This window comes from Silene latifolia, chromosome Y, assembly GCF_048544455.1.
Source record: "Silene latifolia isolate original U9 population chromosome Y, ASM4854445v1, whole genome shotgun sequence".
Taxonomy (NCBI): Eukaryota; Viridiplantae; Streptophyta; class Magnoliopsida; order Caryophyllales; family Caryophyllaceae; genus Silene; species Silene latifolia.
The window spans coordinates 205976563-205993782 of NC_133538.1; the positions used below are offsets into that span (position 1 = coordinate 205976563).

The window sequence follows — 17220 nt, forward strand, 5'->3', positions numbered from 1 at the left end:
AAGGGTTTCAAACTCCTTACAGCCGATAATGGTACTTTCGATATACGCCCTTTTTATATCAATATGGAGGAGCGGAACCAATTTGGAGGTGTGGGAGATGAAGATCCTTGAAGCAAATGGAACCATCTACGGATTATTGCTCAGTTTTCCCATATACTGTTGGGGTAGCACAAGACAAGGTGAAGGAAGTACTGTAACACCCCTGTTTACTAAGGAGCCTTTAGCTAGACCTTCCTTAATAAATAGAGGCGCTACCATCTCGGTTGCCCGAGGTAGTATATATCAAATTAGCAATAACAGAACAACAACAACTTTATTAACTGAAAGTAGAAATCTATTACAAAACAAACTAAAATAAACCACTGACTGCGGAAGATTACAAGTAACTTGATCTACTACTGTCTATACTATGTGAGACTCAATGATGTCACGCGCCCTCAAAGAACTCTTGCCACAGCTCACAACAATCATCATACACCTGATAAGACTACAGGCTCACCATTTGTCAGCAATATCAAATGGATCACCACAGACAAGTTGTTGGAATATGTGTCCTCCGACAATAATGCGATCACAACTGTTGATCATAATGATCACATGTTTAAATCTCATTTTAAAAGAATACGTTTGGGAAGTATTTTTATGTCAATGGTCCACACATATCGGTAATGATTGGTCGACTAGAGTTTGACATTACTGTCGTGCGACGGTGGTGATCAGTTGATCCCCTAGATCATACCTATAGGGCAACACTCTTAATTGATCATTTAATTGATCGTATAACATTACGAGTCAATTAAATTATTTAAAATTGACGGAAGATTTTGGAAGTATTATTTACGTATCTCATTGAAATTTGATTAAATGAGATACGGTCGAAAAGTAACTAATTGTATCATTACTCGGATGAAATTATTGTTTAAGGAAACAATTAAATTTGAATGAATTATTATAAATACAAATTGTTGTGATTTATAATTGGTAAAACATTTTGGTACAAGTAATTATGAATTACTAAGTCGATTTTTGTATATGACGTATTTTTATTAATACGTTGATTTTTAATATGTTAAAAATACATAACAAATTTATGTAACATATGACATGTGACATAAGACAAATTGACATTTTGACAAAGATAATATGGAGTCCATATTATCTATATGTACCGAAATTAAGGGAGGATTAAGGATAATATTGTGTTTATAATGTGAGTGGTAAACACAATGATTACCTACTAAACTAGCCATGCAACCCTAATGCTCATTGTGAAGAACAACCCAAGCATGCATTGGCTCCCTCTAATCCCCCCTTCCACCCGGTTTTATGAAGATGAAAAACCACTTTGGTTTTTCATCTTATTTTTACCTAATATACACTAAAATGTAGTTAGTGTATCATTCATTCTTCATTCACCTAAAATTAGAATTTTAGAAAGATAAAAAAAAACCTTCCTCTTCTCTTCTCTCTCAACCGGTTTTGGGAGATTAAAACCAAATTATTTTGGGTCAATTTTTCTACAAAAATTAATATTGTCTAGTATACATAATATTAATTTTATTAAGAGTGTGCTTTGGGTATTAATCCTTGGGAGAGATCCTACACTTGGGTCTTTTTTCATCCAAAAGGAAAGCACAAGAACAAGAGAGAAGGTGATCTCTCTTGTGCCCATTTAAACCGAATTTCCAATGTAAGGATGAATGCTTCTTCTTTATTTTGTTTATAAGTTTGCATGCATAAGATCATTTATTAATTTTATGACAAATTAAAATAGAACATATATGAATATGTTAGGTATATAGATCTACTTTTCCTTCAATCGGTATCAAGAGCCATGGTTGTTTGCATGCAAATCGGTTAAAAGTTTTTCCGAGTTATAAAGATTAACATATAAAACTTGTATAATTTGTGTTATTATGATATATCACAAAAGTAATTTTTGCATGTTAAAGTTTCTGATCCTAAAATGTTTTTAGGATATTTTGGTTATTTTATGGATTTTTATTGTTCATATTACACAATAATGGCATTAAAATATGATTTTATGAGTAAAAATGTCATTTTCGGACTGAAATTAGCTAAACTTCGAATTTTCCAGTGATTTTTGGTTATGTTGTCACATGTATGAGATGACCTGTAAATTTTCATAATTTTTGGACATCTTATGCTCGAAAAATAGATTTTTCATTGTTAAAATCGGATTTAAGTGAAAAATAGGTTAATATGAGATAAATTTCGAATCTGGTCATAGAAATTTAGTATGTTGTCACATGCAATTTTACAAGATGTGTGTAAAATAATAGGCTATAGTGAAGTCTTTTTGCATGATTTATGGATTTTTGAAGAAAAATAGCATGAATAGTGACTTTATTAGTGAAATATTAATAAAACATACTCTATGACTAAGGAAAAACATTATATGTTGCATTTTATTATCTTTTTCAGATCTAAAATTGAAAAGTTTATGTGTATAATTTTTCACATGTTTTTATGATTATTTTAGTTAAAACCGATAAACCGCAACATTGTTTTTCCGGATAAATTTCGTAATTTTTAACCTAAGTTTTTGAACATTATGAGTGTCATGTTATTTTTACAGAATGTTCATGAGTTTAAATTTCAAATTTTGAATTTATTTGAAATTTTGTGATTTATTTGAAGTTTATAGCTTATTTTTATAATTTTTAAGTCCATTAATGAACAAATTTTAGAAATATGAGTTAATTATGGTCAAATAATTAGTGAATACTAAATTTTGAGTCCTAAGAGGTTAGGGTAATTAACTTATGCATAAATATGAATTTATGTAATTTTTGTGATTATAAAATGTTGAAATCACGCAAATCCGTAAAAAATCAAGTAATATACGATATTGGCTAATTAAAGGTGATTTAGCATAAAATTGGGCATGTTCATACATATTATAATGCGGCATTTTATTTATGATTGTCATAATTTTAATTTATGTAATTTTTGAATTATGTAATTTTTACTTAGTATGGCCTTAGTTTTTAATTGGTATTTCCCGAAATGTATGGGAATATCGATTCGGTTGTAATTTATTGTGATCTCGTATCACCGTTTTGTAATTTAATAGATTTATTTTATTTTAGTTACAAATGTATAATAGGAAATTATGTAATTTATTATGTAATTTTATTCATTTCGGAGTTCCCAAAGACGGATTTCTTCAAGATGGCGATACATAAAGACGGTGTTACCTCGAGATGCGTGCCACAACCGAAGTTCAAGGGACCAATGGAGTTGGTTTCCGAATGTGTAATAGTTAAATAGTTTTCTATTTTAGGAAGGCCATACTAGGATTTTATTTATTTTTTTTTATGCTTTGCATTTTATTTATATGTCGCATGCATCGCTAAATCGCCATAACTAAAACATGCATCTTCTTTCATCGAGTTTATCGACCGTGTCAATTAGAATTATCGTAGTTCACCGCTTTAGTTCACTTAAAACGTGATAGATAATAAATTGACATGACCTCTCGCTAAAACAATTAATTGAGACATAGCCTTACCAAATAGTAGAAACCATGAAAACCTATTTCGCGAGGGAGTGCATTCGGCCCTACCGGGTTACAAACCTTGTTACGTAGGGGAAGTGGGTGATGAATGTTTATCCACCGAGTTCATGTTAATGAGGGTTTCATCGGCCATACCGTGCCCAAGTTGATGTGGATTTGGATCATGGACACATTTATTCGAAATTTGGATTGAGCTCAACGGAAGTATTCGTGACCGTAGTTGCATGTGTTCCGGGCTATAGATAATTATTAAAGTAATTTTATCGACCAAGAGTTCTAAAAGTAGAATCGATTAAAACGTTAATCCACCGGGTTATATTGATAAGGGTTTCATCGGCCATACCGTGCCTAAGTCGATATGAATTTGGGTCTTGGAATCATTTATCTAGTTGGGTAGAGGTCACTAGAAAAATGCATAAAACTTGTTTAAATTATAAATTTTTACGAGTATTATTATTAAAACGACATTTGTTTTACTCCTTCTATTTTGTTTTGTCGACCACTTCTTTTTCTCAAAACAAATGGCAACACCAACCCCTAACGCCACGCCTCTCGCTAATTCATCTTGGCTCCGATTTTTCATGGATCGATGTAAACTTAAAAAGAATGGGTCAAATTTCTCCGATTGGGATGCCCAACTCAAACTAGCCGCCCAAGGTGACGACAAGCTTCGTTACCTTACCGAGGCCTCTCCACCCGAACCTACTACTAGGTCGACCGCCGCCACTAGGGAAGCATATGAGGCTTACCAAAAGGAGTCCGCCGCAATGAAAAATGTCTTGATATTTGCGATGGAGGCGGATCTCCAATGGAGAGCCTTTAAAATGGGCAACGCTAATGAGATTTACTCCAAGCTTGTGACAATGTTTTCACAAACTCCGCGGATCGTCCAATATGAGGCGGCCGCGGCATTCTTTGATCTCGACTTCAAAGAGGGCCAAAAGGTTAGCCCTCATGTGCTCAAACTTATGGAGCTTGTCGAGACCTTGAAGATTCAAAAGGTTGAAATCCCCAAAGAACTCATTGTAGATAGGATTCTACATTCCTTGTCCAAAGTCAAAGCATATGTTCAATTCCGGGTGAATTTTAACATGCAAGACAAGGATGTATCTCTTGAAGAATTGCACAAGTTACTTGTGCAAGTCGAAAGGGACATGGGGTTAAATGTGAACCCTCCAAAGGATGTGCTTAACATAAGCACTAAGAGTAAGGGGAAGTTCAAGAAGAATGGGAGGAAGGGTAAGAAGCAAGCTCCCACTTTCACCAAAGCTAAGGCTAATGATGATAGCACATCAAAAATCAAGAAGGGTCCTCTTGATAAATGCCATTATTGTAATGGTATGGGACATTGGAAAAGAAATTGTTCCAAATACCTTGGTGATATTAAGGCTGGAAAGATTACTCTAGTAGGTAAATGACTATCCTTTCTTTTATGTTTCTAATTCAACTATGGTATTGTGATACAAAGTTGTGATAATGTATTTCCCTTTTTATTGTAAATAGGGCCTCCACCAAGCAAAGACAAAGGAAAAGAAAAGCAAGCTTAAGAAACCATCAAGGAGCTAGGAATAGCTTTCATGGAGCTTCGCTTTTTATTGTCTTATTTTAAATTATGTTTTGGATTTTTAGAACCTTAAGTTTCCGTGTTCGACATGGAAAGGTATTTTGGATAATTGGTTGTATTTTGGATAATGGTGACTTGGTTTGCAACCCAAGTCACCCGTTTTATCATTTTATCCTTTTGTTCTAAAAATCATGTTTAAATGCTTGTTCTTAGAGACATATAACTTAAAGTGATCTAATACACAAATATAATGACGGGATTCATTATATGTCCACATGCTTAAGGCTTGTGTATGATCATTTACAAAGTGATTTTGAGTCTATGAACTCTCTTAAAGGATTGTCAATCACCAAGTACACTTGCGAAATCTAAAACTATTAGTCGATCTATGAGATATTTCTCCTTATACTTCAACATCATTATTTGTGTCTCATATGCTATCTTTGAATCTATAGTGTATTTATTCTAAAGATAGAGTGGGAGAAAAATGAGGACACAACACACGATAAATTTGTGTACTTGTGTAAATGAGATCTACGCAAGAGAGAATGATTTGAATGAAGGTATATCTATTCACATAGTGTACCCAAATAGATGAGATCTATGGTCTCAAGTAAGTTCTATATGACTTAAGAGACCAAGTAATGTAGTCATAAGAGTATGTTCTCACGATTACTACACGAGGAGACCAAAAGAAAGCTTTGGAAGAAAAAATGACTAATGTAAAGTCTTAACAAGAGTTTTGACTAGTTTATGAAAAATTTTGACCAATAGTTTCAACCTTGAGATTTACTTAAGAGCCTAAATGAATCAAAGTAACATACTAGTTATGAACGAATTGCAAGGATTGATATACCGATATCCTCTATAGCTAAGTTTTTAACCTCGCAAATGTCATTACTTAACCGCATTATGAAAATGAATTGGTTAAACCTCCTTCTAAATGGGATATTTTGAAGGACGTGTATTAGATATTACTTATATTTAATAAATGACATTGCCACACATCATTATGACATGAATGTGTTAGAGATTTAAAATCTCTTTCCATAAGGTTAAGATGAGACCTCTTCGAAATAGGAATTTTGAAAGGATATGATGGGAACATATATGGCTTCATCTTAATAACTTTGCAAAAGCAACATACATTCCAATTTTGAAATGTTTTCGATTAAGTAATCAATTTTGAAACATGTGGAATTAAGTGGGAGTTTGAAATTATCATGTGAAGACATGGAATTTAGTGGGAGCCATCATCCTTTGAATGTTTACAACTCATCACTCATTGAAGAATGACGAGCTAATACCTTCTTTCACAAAGAAGTATTTGAGTTTTCAATTTTGGATGAATATGGACTATGATGAATCCAATTACATCAAGAAATATTGGATTAGTATTAAGAGATACACATCGTATCAACATACACATAGGTTATTCATGTAGATGGAATTGCCATTAGCAGTCATGGTCGTTCATTGAACCTATGAACGGTTGATCTCATGATTATTAGTAACTAATGTTTCCGCCATTAGAATAATCATGCACATGTCCAATAGTGAATCATATGCATGAGAGCATGATGATTCATTGGCATGCCATACAAGAAACGTCATGAATTCTCGAGGAGAATCCGATGAGCGATTTGATGTTTTGAGAATACTCTATTATGTGTTAAGAGGTTGCACATATTATAGAAAATCCGAACACACGTAAAGATTTATGAAAATCCTAAACTTTTCAAGTCAAAAGGAGAAATAAGAAGTTTGGAAAGATACTTAGTTGAATAAGAAGTTACTCAAAAGTAATCTTTCCTAACTATGCTAGGACTTGTAAGAAGTGCTAGGCTAATCATCTTGACAAATTGTTGCAAGACTCTACAAAACATATACCTAGTGCATTGTGTGTAGATGGAGTACTTGATCAGTACAAGTTATATCATTCACCATAAATTCGTTCGTTATGTGATAATCGATAAGGAAGTTCTTTCAAGATAAAGAACCGAAACCAAGGTCGGGAACCTTGATGTGTACTTGGTAAGGTTCATGCTATGAGAGAGAACATGAATGTAAAGGAAAGTGCAAGTATAAGAAGTTTGAACACATGGACACATGGCATGTTAAACTTCTATTGCAATCAATAAGTGTTTACACACTTACGATATGCATCACAAGGTTGTAATATGGTATTGACTACCCGAGTGTGATGTCGACATTTGTCGTTTGAGTTATTATTAACTCACCTTATACATTGTTATATCCAACCGGGTTGTAGAGACAATTGAACCCCGATAAAGTGAACATGGATTAACATTGTATTTGCCCATAGTCACTTGTATGAGGTGACGTCTCGAAGTGACTAGAGTCTGATGCGATTGATGGCAAGTTCAAGTGCCATGGAGTCATGTGAGATGACTAGTCGATCACATTCGCGGATCGTTAGGAACTTTTGTCGGGCCTTATGACCGCTTATAGAGTTCGGCAAATTTATATAGCCTGGTCGTGGCGAGAGCTACTATAGTATTCAAACGAGCCGATTCTTTTGACTAAAGACTATTCGCCTAAGATGGCACAGTTTCAGATTAACTTTGATTTGTGTTACTACGACCTTCGTAAATGGGGTCAAATGGACATATTTTGGGTTATGATGGCTGTGGCTAGTTGAAGGGAATAAGTGCGATAGGAATTGTCCACTCCTTGTCAGGGTTATAACAATATCTCAGGGCCACTCGAGGAGTAATGAACTGGAAATGTGTGGCCACGCTCGGAATGTATCCATGGTGGATAAATCCGGTCAATCGTTATTCTCGGATCGAGGAAACCACTCTCGATATGATCACTTGCAAGTACGACCGAAAGACACCTTGCATTGAGTGGGAGATAGTAATAGGACAAGAGAATTGGTGACGCACACTTGTCGAGGACAAGTGGGAGATTGTTGGAATATGTGTCCTCCGACAATAATGCGATCAACTGTTGATCATGATGATCACATGTTTAAATCTCATTTTAAAAGAATACGATTGGGAAGTATTTTTCTTGTCAATTGGTCCACACATATCGGTAATGATTGGTCGACTAGAGTTTGACATTACTGTCGTGCGACGGTGGTGATCAGTTGATCCCCTAGGTCATACCTATAGGGCAACACTCTTAATTGATCATTTAATTGATCGTATAACATTACGAGTCAATTAAATTATTTAAAATTGACGGAAGATTTTGGAAGTATTATTTACGTATCTCATTGAAATTTGATTAAATGAGATACGGTTAGTAAAACCGAATTGTATCATTACTCGGATGAAATTATTGTTTAAGGAAACAATTAAATTTGAATGAATTATTATAAATACAAATTGTTGTGATTTATAATTGGTAAAATATTTTGGTACAAGTAATTATGAATTACTAAGTCGATTTTTGTATATGACGTATTTTTATTAATACGTTGATTTTTAATATGTTAAAGATACATAACAAATTTATGTAACATATGACATGTGACATAAGACAAATTGACATTTTGACAAAGATAATATGGAGTCCATATTATCTATATGTACCGAAATTAAGGGAGGATTAAGGATAATATTGTGTTTATAATGTGAGTGGTAAACACAATGATTACCTACTAAACTAGCCATGCAACCCTAATGCTCATTGTGAAGAACAACTCAAGCATGCATTGGCTCCCTCTAATCCCCCCTTCCACCCGGTTTTATGAAGATGAAAAACCACTTTGGTTTTTCATCTTATTTTTACCTAATATACACTAAAATGTAGTTAGTGTATCATTCATTCTTCATTCACCTAAAATTAGAATTTTAGAAAGATAAAAAAAAAAACCTTCCTCTTCTCTTCTCTCTCAACCGGTTTTGGGAGATTAAAACCAAATTATTTTGGGTCAATTTTTCTACAAAAATTAATATTGTCTAGTATACATAATATTAATTTTATTAAAAGTGTGCTTTGGGTATTAATCCTTGGGAGAGATCCTACACTTGGGTCTTTTTTCATCCAAAAGGAAAGCACAAGAACAAGAGAGAAGGTGATCTCTCTTGTGCCCATTTAAACCGAATTTCCAATGTAAGGATGAATGCTTCTTCTTTATTTTGTTTATAAGTTTGCATGCATAAGATTATTTATTAATTTTATGACAAATTAAAATAGAACATATATGAATATGTTAGGTATATAGATCTACTTTTCTTTCACAAGTAACAGAAAACAAGAAACAACACAAGCACCACACAAGGTCAGCAACAGATTATAATGAAAGAAGAAACGATAAGTACAATAAAATAACACAAGTATACACATCATTACTGACCTCCACCAACTCTGAGCTCCATGGTAACCAATGGCTCTCATCGCAACGAGAAGTCAGGTTCCTATCATAACAGGTAATCCACCGCAGCCGATGCCTGTCCGCAACACTGCACATCACAATCCCTGCTCATCGCAACAACCGAACCAGGCCCATTAATGTGCACATCCCGCTTGCGACGGGAGCCACAAAGCGTGAAACATGTACTAGTAGAAAAACATTAATTTGCGGCTCCTCATTTGAGGCGTTTTTGATGGACCGCAGCAAAAAAACATTTAGCTTTTTATTTTTTTTATAAAGAAAGTAAGTCATTTGAGGCTTTTTTTTTGAAAAACGCCGCAAATAACTCATATGAGGCGTTTATATTAAGGAACGCCGCAAATGGTTTTCCCTTTTGAATAAGGAGAAGCGGACATAAACATCCTCACATCCCCTACCTTCATTAGTCACTCCTCAATTACTCAGTCACATTGCCAAACCTACTTACCTACTCCATCATCGCCCACGGATCTATCACCTACCACCACCCACCGACTCCCTTTTCTCCACCGTCGACCTTCTTCTCCTCTGAACAACGTCCAACTTCTTTTATCCATTGAAAGGTACACCCTAATATAATCATTTTCGCATATTTCGAATCACACAAAATTGAGTTGTGTTTCGATTTTATTGAATGTATTGTCATTTTAAGATGATTATAAACATGATTTTGGCTGTATTCATGCAAGAGTTGTTCAAATGAGTAGTTCAAAGTTTAGGGTTTGTGAAAATTGGGGGCTTTGGATTATAATCTTAGTTAGGGTTAAATTATTGTGTTTCGGTCTCTAACATTCTCTTTGATATATGAAGGTCGTGTTCATATTTCTCCCTTTTCTTTCCCTTTCAGATTTACCATACCAGCGACTCATGGCCACCGCCACCGCCACTACCACCACCAGCAGCGTTCACTAATAAGATAAGCATATCAGTATTCAAGTCAACTTCTATATAGCCATTCGTAAGTTCATCTCTAAGAATAGTGAAATTTCTTGGTTTTGATTGTTATTTATATTTTTCAAAATGAATTACTGTTATTTAATTAGGATTATTATCAAAGTTTTTTGCTAAACTTAATTGGGCAAATTTCACCCATTAATTTCGAATAAATATTGTATTTTTATGAATTAAGGTGTCCAATTGAATTAGGGCTTTTGTATAGAATCGATGTTTTGATGATTCGTGCTATAATAAAGTGCTTAAGATGTCACAAACTGTTGATTTTAGTGTAAGAAACTTAGATTTTTAATAAAACATTGAAATTAGCTTTGCTTTCAATTTGGGTGCGGATGATTGCATCAACCAGGTTGTTTTCTTCATATCTTTGTGCTCAAAATTTTCTTCTTGGCCTGAATTTTCATCATGTCTCCTGATTAGTCTCCATTTATGCCATGCTTTATATAAGCTTTTACCATAGAGATGACATAACCCGGAAATTCATTTCTTCTTTCACTTCAGCAATAAGGTATTTTTTTAGGGGTTGTTTATACTGATTAAGACGAGTTTTCCTTATAATCTTCATTTGTTTTGCTGTTAATTGATTATTTAATCCTGTGTGCAGTTTTGCTAATCAATGACTACGAGTCGATATCTTTCTGTGTGGCTCTGGGTATGTCTCATTTGCAAAGGAACGAACTACCCGAGGAAAACTTTTCTATTCCAGTGCATACGCCGTTTATGTCTTCTCCTTGCATGATCCATCTGAGGTTATGGTATTTTAGAAAATTGGTTAATTGTTTTATGCAAGAGACTTAATTGCTTACATTGAAGAAGACACCTGTGTGTTACACATTGTGCAACGTAGGAGTAGTAGATGAACTTTCATGACTAGGAAACCCGCGACCACTAAAAAAAACAACATTGGAATCCTATGTTAATTATCAATCACACGTTTTATGTGGTCCAAAGTGGGTAGAATGCCCACATGCTGCTGTCAACTACCAGCATTCTGCATTTTGTAAAATTGCAAATTAGTCACACAAGTAAGTAATATAACTGTGTGTATTATGTGATTTACGCTGATGTCGATTATTCGTTTTTATCGAGTTAGGTAAAGAATGCTTTCGATTTAGAATAAAGGGTCTCTCTAGTTCTCCACATTCCTGCAATTGATAATGATGTAGGCTGATTAGATTAGCTTGAACAAGAATTGTGGAACTGTTGCATGAAATTTGTAAAAGAAATGCTGGATTGAAAGAAAGAAAAGCATAATAATGTCTGGTAACATCTTATGTAAAGAAAAATGGATAAATACATGAAGTAGAAGTGAGATTATCTCATCTTTCGCTACTAAAAGAGATGAAACATCTAAATGCTTCAAGCAGATACATGAACAAGTCTTCTACTTTGAATGTCCTGCAGGTCAAACAACCATGATGAACAACAAAATTCTCGACACCAGCCTTCAAGGGAAAATAAAACAAAAACTTGAATGTAGAATGTAGAATGGCATCAGCCATGGTGCCTCGACATCAGAAGAGTTTGACTGATCACAACAGTAGCAGATATAGCAAAATTTTGTTGGTGAGTCCACTGGTGTTTTTACTGACAAGGACAAAACTGCTGCTCACATGAAGGTACTTAATTTGATACCATCAGTATTATTATGAAGGTCATTTAATTGCTTTTGATTTATTTATATAGCTTCAAGTTTCCATTCAATTGCTGACATTGGTCTAGTTATTACACTATCACATATATAAGAATAAGTAACGCTTAACTTAAAACGGGTCGCTGAGAAAAACGTTTTTTTGGCAGTATAAAGAATGCTCATCAGTTCTCTATTACTCCCTATTACTCCATGTGTCTGTCATACTTGGATAAGATGTAAGTTTCCTCTGATAATTGTACTCGTCAAAATCTGATCGTTATCACTAATGGAATTTGTTTGATTGTGGAAATTTGACTTCCTTTCTGCACTCGTCCAGATGTAAGTAATTGTTTCCCTAATTTAACTTATGACATAGTTTTCCCTTCTGCCAAGATGTATAAGGATTTGGGAATCCTGAATTAATGAAGCTTGCAATAGGCCTGCAAGCATCATACATCTGGCCTGTTCTAGGATGAACAAAATATGCTACAAATCAACACTCATCTGAAAAATATGCTTGTCCAGGTGACATAAAAAACGAGTATTTTTTCGCGTTCTTGTTGTTTTATGAGATGTTCCTACGCTTGTGATTCGGCATATAGCCCCACAACATCTGGTTAGGGGACACAACTATGAATTAGCAAAGCTTTATCATGTTAGTATCACTATCATGAAATTCATTTTAGCTGGGTAGGCCTTCAACAATAAACATGTAGCCATAATGGTCTCGACCACAAGAACTATTAAGAGTTCACGCAGTTTATGGAGGGGATAAACCGAGATTATATTTCAGAACTGAAATGTTTTTTATTGTTATTTTCTGATTTCAGTGCAATTACGCGGTTTTCTTCGGTTCCTGCCTACGACTTAAGCAAAGTTCCCGATCCTGTCTTCATTCTTCATCAAATTTTCGAACACCACGCAAACAAGAACTATTGGCTGTAAGTAATTGAAGTTTCCCCTTCTGTTATTTCCATTTCCTAGTAAATAAAAATTTCTCATCAGTATCTTTATAATTGATAGTTGATGGCATTTCGTGTCGCACTACAGGAAAATCAATTTGAGCGGTGAACATTTGGAGAGGTGACATAAGAGCCGGTTTGTTGAAGGAAGGAGTCCTATAGCCGTAGTATACTTTTTAATTTTTAGAAGTCTGGGATTAGAATCAAACCCGAGTTCCTTTTTTTAATTTTATATTTTAGTGACATTGTAATTAGTTTTGGAGTATTGTGTACTAGATTTTGTGCCCGTGCGATGCACGGTTTCTAAATAATGTTTTATTTTTAACTGAAGTGGTAGAATATGTAAGTTCTTGAATTTAAGAACGTAAATTTGCTATCGTAAAGTAATTTATCTATCCTACATGGGTAGTATTTGACCCGTCGCAAGTTTGTGACGGATATACCCGTCACAAATGAGAATATGTGAATTATAATATGACAAGGATTCCTATATGTCAAACTTCACCCATGTCCGTCTTATATGACTTAGCAATTGGGTCTTTAGCAGGATTCCTATACGATATACTATAAGAATTAAATTTTTATACATTTTAAATAATGTGTAACTAAAGATATTCACGTTACAATTGTTAACTTTGGTATGATATGGAGGGAGTTTTTGTTGGGAAAATCGCATTAACTAAAACTTTTTAGGAAATAAACTATGCCCAACTTCCCTAACTTGTTCCGATCCATTCTAAAACTGTTCAAGGGGTGGGCCCATGTGTGTTAATGGTGAGATAGATAAAATTGATGATTTTAGACCGTAAAACAGGTTTGGTATTTGGGTGAGATTGGTTGCAAAAAAACAAATACTTTATTCAATGTCATTTTTGATTAACCTAGACATTCTAATACATTTTATCGAGCGAGATGAGCAATTAAGCTTAATTTCTACGTAGAATAAATTTAGAGTTTTCTACATGTTACCTTTTATTTAATACTATGTGGTAACCCTCTTTTGTCAAATAGTTACAATAAAACTAAAGCAGAATACATAGATAAAAACAACAAATTTATCTTATAGGTATAAGTTGAATAATATTTAACTCGTTTTAATGTTAAGATGGATATATCTGTTTTAAGGGAGGGAAAGACTAATTGGTAATCTCAATTTTGCATGTGACACCAAAATTTAATTAAAGTCGTGATTAATTGAACATACACTGATATGACATGACTCATATACGAAACTAAACATTCTAATTGTCTGTCTGTTACAACACTATAGTAGAGGTCTGATTTAAAAACATTACGATTAGCTAATCTTGACCGCATCTTTCACAAGAGGTAGTTTTGAGTAATCCTCTGTAGGAATCTCATTTTAAAATTAATTTGAAAAAACACATTAATAACTAACAAAAAGAAAAATAAAATAAAATTAACCACCTATTATATGAGAGGTTTCACAATATTGTTTTTTTGGGTCACAATATTGTTCTTGTGATATCTACCGTCTCACAGGAAAATTATGTCTCATATTATCGTGACACGGGCACCATTAGGCCATCATCGTTCTCGTATGAATATCTCGTATAAATCACAGCTTGATAGATTAGTACTCCGTAGCTCGGAGTTAGTACTACCTAAGTTATACGCAAAGATTGAACATCTCGTCGTCGTTGGGCTAAGTGATAGATAATAATAGAAAAAAAACATGAAGTAGTTTGGATACATAGGCAGAATATATAGTAAAATCATGTTTCAAATGAAATTGACGTTCCTCATATTGAGTTGTTCGAAATAGTTGGACTTTATTGCTAAAATAATAGGAAAAAAAACATGAAGTTAGTGGTTTGCATAAAAACGTGTCACATGTGGAATGAAGTAACAAAAAATTTATTCATATAGATTTAAAGGATCAGTCATATCTTCTTCTTTTGCAAGGTTTTTCAGGACTACAATTTATGCAAATAACAAATATGTTAGGCAATAACTCTAGCTTTAATGAATCTCTTGTCTCTAAAATGCTTTGTGCCTTTGTATAAAAGGAGAATATATTCACGGGCTAAATTCTTTAAAAACATTCAAATTAGTAATATTTCCCCCTAGAAAATTAACTAATTAAATATGCTATTTCTATTATATATAAAATGAAATATCTTGAAAATTTTTTTTGGCTCCTGTTGGTCTGCTAGAATGAAAAGCACAAGGAGATATTCACTGTTGTAATGTTAGGTAGGACTCCTTTGCGGTCTTTATCTTCCCGTTTTCATGTCTTCTCCGTCTTCCTCAATCAAATATTTTGAACAAACTAAATGAAAAGACAATTATTAAATTCTAATATGTAAACTTTATCATTCGAATCATATAAACATGAACAAATAATACACAATAACATGTTAAAAGAATTTTCACACGACAAATATGATCAATATAAAATCTTACAATCTTGTGTAAATCATTCAAGTATATACTATGCCCCTTAACTTGAAAATAGCCTGCAATGAAAAAATGCTATGCCCCTCTTTGTTTTGTTACAAAGGGCTAATTTATTATAATTAGCGATTATGTCGTAAATCTGGAAACAAAATATTAAATCAAAATTTAAAAGGTGTACCTTTATTGACGGACCATGTGCATGAAAGTGACCTGAACAATGAAATAAAAAGAAAAATATTAAACTGTTGATATAAACTACAAAAATAGTTCCACCTAGAACGTTAGAAACATTAAAATTACAATCCATATTAGAAAAGAAAATGCAAATATAATGAAGATAAGCACATGGCCATTAATAACACACACAGTAAACTCACATACAAATTAAAGACAATGTATCAATTTCAATATTAAATAGAAAATAATGTGAAAGAATAGGAGGAGTTGAATGGTGAGCAAGGCTATTAGATTATATACATATATATAGTACATAGCACAGGAGTAGGACGTAGTTTCACTTGTAGTATTGCTTTTAAACTCTATCTCTGCATAAGATGTAGTTTCACTTTTCATGTTGTTCGTAAACTCTGTCTCTTAGTTTTATAATTTGTTTATCTTTTAAGATTAAGATTTATTTTTGGTATTTATTTTAATTAGAGTGTTTCAAAAAACTTAGAGTCTCTAGAATTGCCTGAAAAAAGCCTCTTATATATATATATATTGATTTGTATGTGTTTTATTCTATTTGATGTATGAATAAAAATAATGTAAGATTGTCTTTCTATTTGAGAGTTATTATATTTAAATCATTTGTTTGGATATTTATTTGAATTTTTTTTTTTTTTATTTAGTACCTATTTGCGGCGTTTTTTTTTCAGGAAAACGCCTCAAATAGCCTATTTATTTGCGGCGTTTTTTTTTTTGAAAAAATGCCGCAAATCGCTATTTATTTGCGGCGTTTTGTTAACGTTGCAAATAATTTTTCTATTTGCGGCCCCCCATTTGCTGCTACATAAAAAAACGCCGAAAAAGACCCCCTTTTTGGAGCCGCAAATAAATATTTTTGGGGGTGAAACCATCTCCCGACGGAATCCACACACACAGAGAGACACACACACACACACACACACACACATATATATATATATATATATATATATATATATATATATATATATATATATATATATATATATATATATATAAATGGGATCATGTGAGAATACACTATCATTTTGGGGATTGAGGATTTCGTTACAATATCACACAAAAAAATAGTTGCGCAAAAAAAAATTATTATTTTTAAATTATTATTTTTGGACAAGTTAGATTTTTCGTGATATTGTATTGAAGAAGCTCTGATATTGTATTCAAATCCTTAATCCTCAAATATTTAGGAGTTCTCACCAGATCCCAACTCTAGAGGTGGGATCCGGTGAGTCCACCTAAATAATTGAGTCCATGAGTCCAGCAAACAATATCACGCACTATAAAAAACAAGAAGAATTTATTTATTTATTTTTTTCAAATTTTTTTTTTTTCGATTTTTTTTTTTAGTGTAAGCTGTGATATTGTTTAGTATAACGTGTGATATTGTAGACTGTTATATTGTTTAGCATAACGTGTGATATTATATTACTCCCTCCATACCACACCAATGGTAACATTGGGAATCTTGGCACTATTCATGGTCGTAGGGAATCTTCGATATTATTTTTAATCTATAAGACAAAATATAGTCATGTGAGATCTTGTTTGATTTATCGTCATGAATGCTAT

The 17220-nt window shown here is 33.2% G+C and overlaps 1 long non-coding RNA gene across 4 annotated transcripts; it reads left to right on the forward strand.

Moving 5' to 3' along the window:
- Positions 1 to 9784: 9784 nt before the first annotated feature.
- LOC141633462 (uncharacterized) lies at positions 9785 to 13374 on the forward strand. Of its 4 annotated transcripts, none has more exons than XR_012538225.1 (6): positions 9785 to 10034; positions 10319 to 10429; positions 11030 to 12044; positions 12226 to 12294; positions 12889 to 12999; positions 13109 to 13374. It is a non-coding gene; the product is annotated as an uncharacterized LOC141633462 (long non-coding RNA). The 4 variants fall into 4 exon arrangements; XR_012538223.1 differs by lacking the exon at positions 12226 to 12294 and having other exon boundaries at positions 9795 to 10034; positions 11030 to 11174; positions 11830 to 12044; XR_012538226.1 differs by lacking the exon at positions 12226 to 12294 and having other exon boundaries at positions 9787 to 10034; positions 13082 to 13374.
- The last annotated feature ends 3846 nt before the right edge of the window (positions 13375 to 17220 follow it).